At 43.5% G+C, this 9,742-nt stretch overlaps 1 non-coding gene across 1 annotated transcript; it reads right to left on the bottom strand.

The window, feature by feature from the left end:
• Positions 1–8,614: 8,614 nt before the first annotated feature.
• On the bottom strand, positions 8,615–8,752 carry LOC114814485. The gene has a single exon (XR_003762277.1). It is a non-coding gene; the product is annotated as a small nucleolar RNA SNORA7 (small nucleolar RNA).
• Between the last annotated feature and the right edge of the window lie 990 nt (positions 8,753–9,742).

The following is a 9,742-nucleotide window of genomic DNA, read 5'->3' as shown; positions in this document are numbered from 1 at the left end:
CTCAGTTCCCTCGGCTGTCAAATGGGGAGGAAGACTGTGGAACAGCCTCATTACAACCTGTAAATCTACCACCATGCTTAGAACAGTGCTTTGCACATAGTAAGCACTCAACAAATACCATCACTCTTATTATAGAGAAGCAGCGTGGCTCAGTGGAAAGAGCCCGGGCTGGGGAGGCAGAGGTCATGGGTTCGAATCCTGGCACCACCCCGGTCAGCTGGGTGACTATGGGTAAGTCACTTCACTTCTCTGGGCCTCAGTTCCCTCATCTGTCAAATGGGGATGAAGACTGTGGAACAACCTCATTACCCTGTAAATCCATCCCAGCGCTTAGAACAGTACTCTGCACATAGTAAGCGCTTAACAAATACCAACAACCTGATCCTCCTTTCCGGCAGTCTCCTCAAACTCATCCCAGCTCAGCTTCCACCGGTGCCGCCAGGGAAAGGAGTGGAGAGCACGTTATTGGCTTTCTCAGACCATTGCCTTCCATCCTCCAGTGGCCCCAAACCCTTTGGACAAGGCTCTTTCGGACCCCCCTCCAGTGGCCCAAAACCCTTTGGACAAGGTTCCCTCAGACCCCCCTCCAGTGGCCTCAAACCCTTTGGACAAGGCTCCCTCAGACCCCCCTCCAGTGGCCCCAAACCCTTTGGACAAGGCTCTTTCGGACCCCCCCTCCAGTGGCCCAAAACCCTTTGGACAAGGCTCCCTCAGACCCCCCTCCACTGGCCCCAAACCCTTTGGACAAGACTCCCTCAGACCCCCTCCAGTGGCCCAAAACCCTTTGGACAAGACTCCCTCCGACCCCCCTCCAGTGGCCCAGGACCCTTTAGATAAGGCTTTGAGCCCCCCTCCAGTGACCAGGAGGCTGTCCGAGATGGGGGCTCAAGCTGCCCCCGGTCCTGGTGGCACGGGACCAACATCCTGTGGCAGGAGCCCTTGCCGGCCCTCACTATCCAACTTTCCTCTCCGTCCTGCCTTTGGAGTTGGGAATTTTTGACACCTGTGGCCACAGTCAGCTTCAGGCCTGTGGTTCCGTAATTTCCTCAACACTTTTCTTGAAATGTCTGGGCTTCCCCTGCCCTTCTATAACAGCCTCTTGTCAACCCCATTAGACTAAAATTGGATTGAAGTAATAAAGAGCAGGCCTACTCATAATAATAGTGACATTACCAGAGGAGCAGCATGGCCTAGCGGAAAAAACACGGGCCTGGGAGTCAGAGGACGTGGGTTCCAGTCTTGGCTCTGTCACATGTTTGCTGTGTGACCTTGGGCAAATTCACTTAACTTCTCTGGGCCTCAGTTGCCTCATCTGTAAAATGGCTATTAAGACCGTGAGCCTGGCATGGGACAGGGACTGTGTCCAACCTATTTATCTCCTATCTACCTCAGCACTTAGAACAATACTCAGTACATAGTAAGCACTTAACAAATATCACAATTACTATTATGATTACCAAAACATTAGGCTAAACACTGGTGTAGATAGAAAATCATCAGATTGAACACAGTTGTTTTTACCACATACAGTCCACAGTTTGAGGAACAGGAGAGCTTGAGTTCAAAGAAACAGCAAAGGGACAAATAGTGAATTTCCAGTATCTGTCATGCCAATGAATTGTATCTAAAAATCAAAAATTACTTTTGCTCCCCCAGGTCCAGATGTTCCATTTATTCCAGACAGTCTGTACATATGACATTTGCTGCAGAAGTGAAAAAAAAAAAGGAACAACTGAATTTTTGTAAGTCTTACAAAAATTTTTTCATTTATTCAGTCAATCCTATTTATTGAATGCTTAATAATAATGATAATGTTGGTATTTGTTAAGCTCTTACTATGTACCAAGCATTGTTCTAAGAGCTGGGGTAGATTCAAGGTAATCAGGTCATCCCATGTAGGGCTCATAGTCTTCATCCCCATTTTACAGATGAGGTAACTGAGGCACAGAGAAGTTAAGTGACTTGTCCAAGGTCTCTCAGCAAACATGTGAAAGAGACAAGATTGGAACCCACGTCCTCTGACTCCCAGGCCTGTGCTCTTTCCCCTAGGCCACGCTGCTTCTCTGTGTGCAGAACACAGTGCTTGAGAGGGTACACTATAACAATAAACAGACACGTTCCCTGACCACAACCACAGCCTGAGAAGTCAATAAAATATAGAAAATTAGAATCTAAGAATAATTTGAAAGAAAATATTTGTGGTGCTTTCAATAAATCAGTTTTAAACACCTGCAAAATGAATGGCATACAGAATGTAAAAAATGAGATTCCTATGCTAACTTTTCCATCATCAAAAAAACCACTAAGGAATAAAAGACCCTGTGATCATGCCACACTGTACAATATAAAAAAATTGGAATCTATAGATTATTTTGTGTTATTTGTAATATTATTTGTTTACTCACACTAACATAGAACCCAGCTTAAATACAGACTAAATCATCTTGTGGTGTATATTTACTCAGCTAAAGAACCTGACTTTGCTAGAAAAAAGCCAAAAAAAGCATGCAAATTGATGATAGATAAATGTTTGTGTATGCTAGAAAGAGCAGGTTGCTAAAGGATATGGTAGCTTTTCTCAGTCACTAGAGTAGATCCCTTCTTATCGGGCCCCCCACTAACCTGGGTGACATTCAGAGCTCACAGTCTGATGGATGGTCTACGTAGAGAACCGAAAGCCTGTTTGTGTTATTTTCTGCTTCTTTCTGCCAATATATAATAATAATAATAATTATGGTATTTGTTAAGCACTTACTATGTGCAGAGCATTGTTCTAAATGCTGGGGTAGATACAAGGTAATCAGATTGTCCCATGTGGGGCTCACATTTTTTAATCCCCATTTTTACAGATGAAGTAACTAAGGCACACAGAAGTTAAGTGACTTGCCCAAGGTCACACAGCAGACAAGTGGCGGAGCCGGGATTAGAACTCACGACCTCTGACTCCCAAGACCGTGCTCTTTCCACTAAGCCACACTGCTTCTCCAATATATAGTATGTGCACATCCTGATATGTTAAAATTAGACAGTAGGGAGCATATTGAAAGACAAATGAATCCCTTTAGACTGTAAACTCCTTCAGGGCAGGGAACATGTCTACCAACTCTGTTATATTGTACTCTCCCAAGCTCCTAGTACAGTGCTCTGAACACACTAAATGCTTAGTAAGTACGATTGATGAAGAAAAAAAATTCTGGTAATGAAATAAACGCAGCAAGTTGAACTAATGATTTCCTTCCTTTTGATGTGAATCGGGTTCTGTTGATGATGCTGGAAAACAGACATAGACAGGGCTAAGCACCGCGGTGATTTGAGGCTCCAGAGGTTGAGGCTCCAGACATAATTGATCAACTTAGTTGCTTTCCTCTCGGGTTCTTTGATTGCTTCCTTGAGTTTTATTTTTCCCTTCTTCCCCCACCCCCAAGCTTTAAAGCCTAGCACTCCTTCCAGACAAATAGATCTGGGCATCTCTCCCTCTGGGCCTACACTCCTGCTTTTTCAGACTGCCAGCTGCTTGACAGAGGGCAGGAAGGGGCTTCATTCTCTTGCAGGCTTCAAGGCTTGGGACGGAGTTCAGCATCCCAATCTCTGTTGTTAGCGCTGCTATGGAAGGGTCGTCTACAGTCAGCGGACTGCCAGCTTCGACTCCAAATTCATTCAAATGAAACCTTGCCTTTGATGATGAGTGGTTCTGCCCGCTTTGTCCCAGCCCATGCAATATTCAGCCACAGCTGAAATCCACTCACTGCTAGAGCTTGCCGCCTCCCTGTGCGTCACATACTTTGTGAAGCTTGAGTAAATGGCCAGCCTGATTTCTGGGGTAGGCATGGGAGAAAACTGCCACTTACTTCAAACCCTGTCTGTCTGAGAGTCTTGCTCTTGCTGCCTTGGATTTTACTAGGTGACTCTCGCACCCCCTGAATGCTGGTCCTTTATGTACCTTTAGGGCTGGTTTCAGACACCATCAGAACAAGAATTCTTGGGGGGGGGGGGCCGGGGGGAGAGAGAGAGGAAGAAAGAAAGGAAAAAAAGAAAAGAACAGAGCTCTTTTCAATCCTATGGCTTGGCAAGCTCTTGCAGCATTTCAGTCATTCAATGAATCGTATTTATTGAACGCTACTGTGTGCAAGCACCATACTAAGCACTTAGAAGAGTACAATAAAACAATACAGCAGACACATTTCCTGCCCACAGTGAGCAAGGCCAGTCCTGGTTATCAATTCTGTTTTGTAAATATGCACAAAAATTACAACTATTTACTTTATCACTGGAGGTACACAGATAATTGAAATGAATTAAATCAGCATTTTAAAATTGTATTTGTTAAACGCTTACTATGTGCCAGGCACTGTACTAAGCCCTGGGGTAGATACAAGCTAATCAGGTTGGACACAGTCCTTTTCCCACATAGGGCTCACAATCTTAGTCTCCATTTTACAGATGAGGTAACTGAAGCACAGATAAATTAAGTGACTTTCTCAAAGTCATACAACAGACAAGTGGTGGAGCTGGAATTAGAACCCAGATCCTTCTGACTTCCAGGTTCAGGTTTATCCACTAAGCCACACTGTTTCTCCACTTCCTTTTTTACTACCTTCCAGGGATGATGGATTGAATCAACACTTAAAATTTGACTGTGGTTGTGAATTTTAGAAACCAACCTTTGGTCCAGGTCCCCCTTTTCTCCTGGGAGATCAGGAAGACTTCTCAAACCTAAGAACCTGGCTCATCCTAAAGTGAAGACTTATGAAAACATTGGTTACATTGGTGTTTCCAGTGCCACTTTTATTGTAGTGATGAAACCTTCATTCCACATCATAGTAGTGGTCAAAGAGCAGCAGAGAACTCAGAGAGGATCACGTGACTGAAACCTGTGCTCTGTTAGTATAACCCCAGAGATATTTGATATATACTTGGTAGTCACTCTTTAATAGTTTTTTTTTTTAATGATATGTAGTAAGTGTCCGCTATATGCCAGGCACTGTATTAAGTGCTGGCATAGATAGAAGATAATTAGATTGGGCACAGTTCATGTCCTACATTTGGGTTCCTAGTCTTAATCCCCCACTTTACTAATAAGACAACGGAGGCACAGAGAAGTTAAGTGGCTTGCCAAAGGTCACACAGCAGACATGTGGTAGATCCAGGATTAGAACCCAGAACCTTCTGACTCCCAGGCCTGTGCTCTATCTACTAAGCCATGCTGCTTCCCTAATAGTCTGGGGCTAACAGTCATCAAATGTGCAGGCCTTGGCAAGCTGACATTTTGTTACCCAGGAATGGTATATAGCATAGTACTCCAAATCCTGCTTATGATGAAACAATATTCTCAATAAAATCATTCAGGTTCTGTGATTTTTATTGAAAGTAACTTTCAAATTCAGCCAGTCCTCGGACTTATCATCCAAATGAACCCTGAAAGCCGTGTCTTAAGTCAAAATCAATTTTCTTCATAGGGACATTGTCTCTGAACCAATTGGAAAGGTTTTGTGGTAGGGTAACCAATTCTTACTTTATTGAAAGTAAAATCCACTTGTGGACGCTCTCTGATGACTCTGCCTGGCGATCAGACAACACCTCTTCCTAGCTTTGTGGCCTTCAGTTCCCCCCACACGTCCTGTCCTCTCTGCCCCTTTTTCTCCAATTCGTACCCCTCATTATAGTTTTTAAATTGTTTCCATGTTTCCCCCGGCTTCTAGGTGTCCCTTGCCACCACTCTGTATCCCCAGAGCTGATGCCTTAAAAGAGGCTAGTTTTGTAAAGTCAAAACTAGGGTGCTGTGAAACTGAAAGAGGTGCAGATTTGGAAATTTTCTAAGTACTGTTTATTTTGACTCAAAATGTCTTAAATGGAGGATTGTCTGTAAAAACCTCAGTGCACACATTCATCCTGGAATTTTTTCAGGTAGTTTTTTCTGGAACAACAGTGGCATCTCCTGGTGCCAAAGTGAAGTGGCACAATGGGCAATTAAATGAATAAATGAAAAAAACCAAAACTGTTTCTGAGGATGAAGCTTTGCTCTTCATGATGTGTTTCCTGGTGAGATAAGTAGTGCCTCATCTACTTCCTCCTCCTGCTCTCTTCCTACCTCTTGCCTTACTAGTTCCCAACGTGGTTTTCCTACCTGCCTCTCTTCCCCCAACCCTGTGCATCCCAAATTGGCCCTCCCCATGCCAAAAACTTCGGTACTGCTGCATAAGTAGGTTGGCTTCTGACAGGCCTGTTGACTATTGATCAAGGAGACAGACACGAGGGACATAATACAGTTATGCTGGGTACCAAGTGAAGCGTGATTCTATCGCATGTGCAATTTTTGAAAGTATGCCGATCTCCTACAAACCTGGAGTGTGTTTCTTGCCCCAGAGCCTTTGCGTACCCCTCCTGGACCTGGATGAACTCTGGTGCTGGGTCCAGCCTCTAGAACTCAGTAGCAGGGGTCATGGAGGGGGGAGGCTAAGTGCTGGAAAAGAAAAAAAATCAGACATAAAAAGCACCCAGTTCTGTGTTGGCACCAGACTGGAGTCATACCGGCTGTAAAATGGATGAATGACTATTCTGCATATAAATTTGGGGGTGATGGTAGCTAGCGATGCCCATTTGTTTTCTGCTTTGACTACCTTGGGAAGCCCAAGACTGCAGACGCATGCCTTTCTCTGCCCATCGACTTGGGTGACCCTCAGAGGACTAGTGACTCTTCTATGAGAACTCCTTACCTTGCACCTAGGAGCTCTGGCTTCCCAGGCCCCCGGAAACCCGGCTGTCTATCCTGGTCTGCCCCCTCCTGCTAGATAGTACAATAAATTTCCAAGAGACAAAGACTCCTGTCACCTCAGGAAAATACCCTCTAAACCAGGAGAGCTAGATTCCAGGATCCTTGGATTCCCTTTGGATTTTAATGCTCAGACCCAGTAGGTCTAGGTAGGGCATGAGATGCAGATATAACGCTGTCAGAGCAAGACTCACTATTACCTCATGGCAAAATGTTAGGAAAATGGTACCCTACCATTTAGGACTTGATTCAGCAGTTCCAAGCAACTGCTTTGCGCTTCCTTCTCCTTCTTCCTAGTTCCACTACTCAAGACTTTCCCACCAATATCAATCACTTTTGTCTCGATGCATATTTTCCTGTGACGAGATCTGAGAATAGTTTTGGACACTTTATTGGCCATAAATCCATCTGTAAAATTCAGAATTGTTCTGTTCCTATTGTAAATCCCACCCCCCCACTCTATTTTTGCCTCAGTGCTCCTTTTGTCAACCAAATTGATCTCAACAGTATTCAAACTCCCTTATACTTTGTTAATCGACTGACATATTTACTGCTCCCCTTTTCAGCTTTCATGTTGATTCCTGGTTGCCCACGAGGTCCTTTAAATCCCATCATACCATGGTCACCATGGATAAAAACTTAGCCAACAGCTATGACAGAAAGGCTGCGATAGAAATGATGACTGTCTAAGAAAGATAACTGCCCAAGCTAGCTAGAAATGATGACTGTTCCTTGCATCTATCCCTTTTGATGCCACATTTTCCATCTTTTAGTGAGGCTCTCCCTTTCTGAGTCTGCTTCTATTTTTAGCGCATTCTCATTATCACTGACATCTCAGTGCAGATAAACCCTGGTTAACTATCTTAAATATAAGTGGAAACAGGGTGTAAAGTGACAGAGCACTAACTAAAGTGTAGTTTCTTTGAGGAAATAACATAAAGTGCATTAATGCAGTCCCAAGGTCTAAAACATTGAACAAACTAGTAAAAATATATTTTAAAAGTGCTTAGTACAGTGCTCTGTACAGAGTAAGTGTCCAATAAATATTTTTGATAAAACAACAAAATAACTATAGTTACATTATAAAATAGAAATGCAGGTATGTACTTACACCTCCTTTTGCCAAGCTCCAAGCAAGGTTAAGTGGAAGTAGGGTAGGAGAGTAGAACATAATGGGTGATGGTCATTTTTAACACAGAAGCTCTGCTTGCCTTGTCTCATGGGACAATCGTTGTGAGACTGAAAGCCACCTGAAAGAGAAAAAGGAGAAATTAAATGTTTTTACTTTCATTGCTTTTTTGAATAGCAAATTTGTGGAATTCACAGCCTCAAGGATTCAACAAAGAAGATAGGCTAGGAGGAGTTTAAAAAGGATTAGCCCTGTGAAATTTTAGGACTATTTTATGAAACAAGTGCATTTACAGGGGTTGATTTGCCTCCACCTAGTGACTGAACTAAGTGCTCATCTGGCTTGCACATTTGACCAGGCTCTCAAACACAACCAGAGATTAGCTTTCCAAACAATGGTATTTATTTAGCACCTGCTGTGTGGAAAGCACTGTACTAAGCAATTGGGAAAGAACAGCAGGAGCAAAAGACATGGTCCCTGCTATATGGAGACGTCTTATGCTGTCGAGTCAGCTCCAACCCCTAGCGACGACACCATGGACACGTCTCTCCCAGTATGCCCCACCTCCATCTGCAATCTTTCTGGTAGTGTATCCATAGAGCTTTCTTGGTAAAAATACGAAAGTGGTTTACCATTGTCTCCTTCCATGCAGTAAACTTGAGTCTCCACCCTTGACTCCCTCCCATGCCGCTGCTGCCCAGCACAGGTGAGTTTTGATTTGTAGCAGATTACCTTCCACTCTCTAGCCACTGCACAAGCTAGGAATGGAATGGGTATGCCTCCACTTGACTCTCCCTCTCTTAGTCGAGAATGGTAGAGTACTGGAAACTCTCCAGGTGTGATCCTGAGAGGGGTTCTGGAGACTTATAATCAATCAAATGGGGGAGACAGGAACATATAAATTATTTCAGTGGAGGCAGGAGGAAGAGCAAGAATACAATAGGTATAGTATAAAATCCATTTCTCATTGGGTGGGTATAAAGGCCATTTAAATGGCTTCGGTGTTGGAGCAGTTAGGTAATCAGTATTACATGCAATGCATATTCCTTTTTGAAACAGAATTTTGACACCCAGGCTGTGGTGATTACTGATTTATCATCATCAGTAATTCCCAGTTCTCGTGGAATGCATGGCACTGTACTTGAGACTGTGTAACAAGGAGTAGAGTGTAGAAAAGTCACAACCCCGGCTCTTTTGGAATTCACGATCTAATAGAGAGAACACCGACAAATATCCTTAGTTCTATCATGCCATGTATTTTTATTACGAGTTTTGGTTAGGGCCCTTCTAGGGAATAGGGATATTTCTTCCAACAGTGTAGGCCTGTTTATAGCCAGTGTGACACGGTGTTGGAAGAAATGGTTCTGCAGATGCATACGTGAACCTGTATGCATTGGACAAGGGCTGAGCATTACACACGTGTTTTTCTCAATATAGGATCTAAAAGGATACAACCCTCCCCATTATAGAAAAACCAGTTATACTCATCCAAGATCATTAAATACATGCAAAATACAGCTCTCCTAATAATGGGGAGGCACATAATAAATACAACATTGACTGATTGGTGAACCTTTGTCTTGCAGTATCCACATCATAGTAGTAATTGATTCAGCGGCAGTTACCCCTACTGAATCACCGTGACTGACACTTTTCAAATTATAGCCTTACAAAAATGTCTAATTTAGAAGTTCTGAGTCTGTTGGTTTGCCTTTACAGAATTGTGGTTCTGTGACATTGAGAGTGGAAGAGCTGGAGGCAGCACATTGTGAGATAGGCATAATTGATGATCTGGTCCTAGGTTATTTAATCAATGCTTCCTTTTGCACGGACAAGCAGGGTAA

Source organism: Ornithorhynchus anatinus, chromosome 9, assembly GCF_004115215.2.
Source record: "Ornithorhynchus anatinus isolate Pmale09 chromosome 9, mOrnAna1.pri.v4, whole genome shotgun sequence".
NCBI classification, from domain to species: domain Eukaryota; kingdom Metazoa; phylum Chordata; class Mammalia; order Monotremata; family Ornithorhynchidae; genus Ornithorhynchus; species Ornithorhynchus anatinus.
Note: the sequence above shows the minus strand (reverse complement) of the source record. Positions and strands in the feature narration are given on the sequence as shown.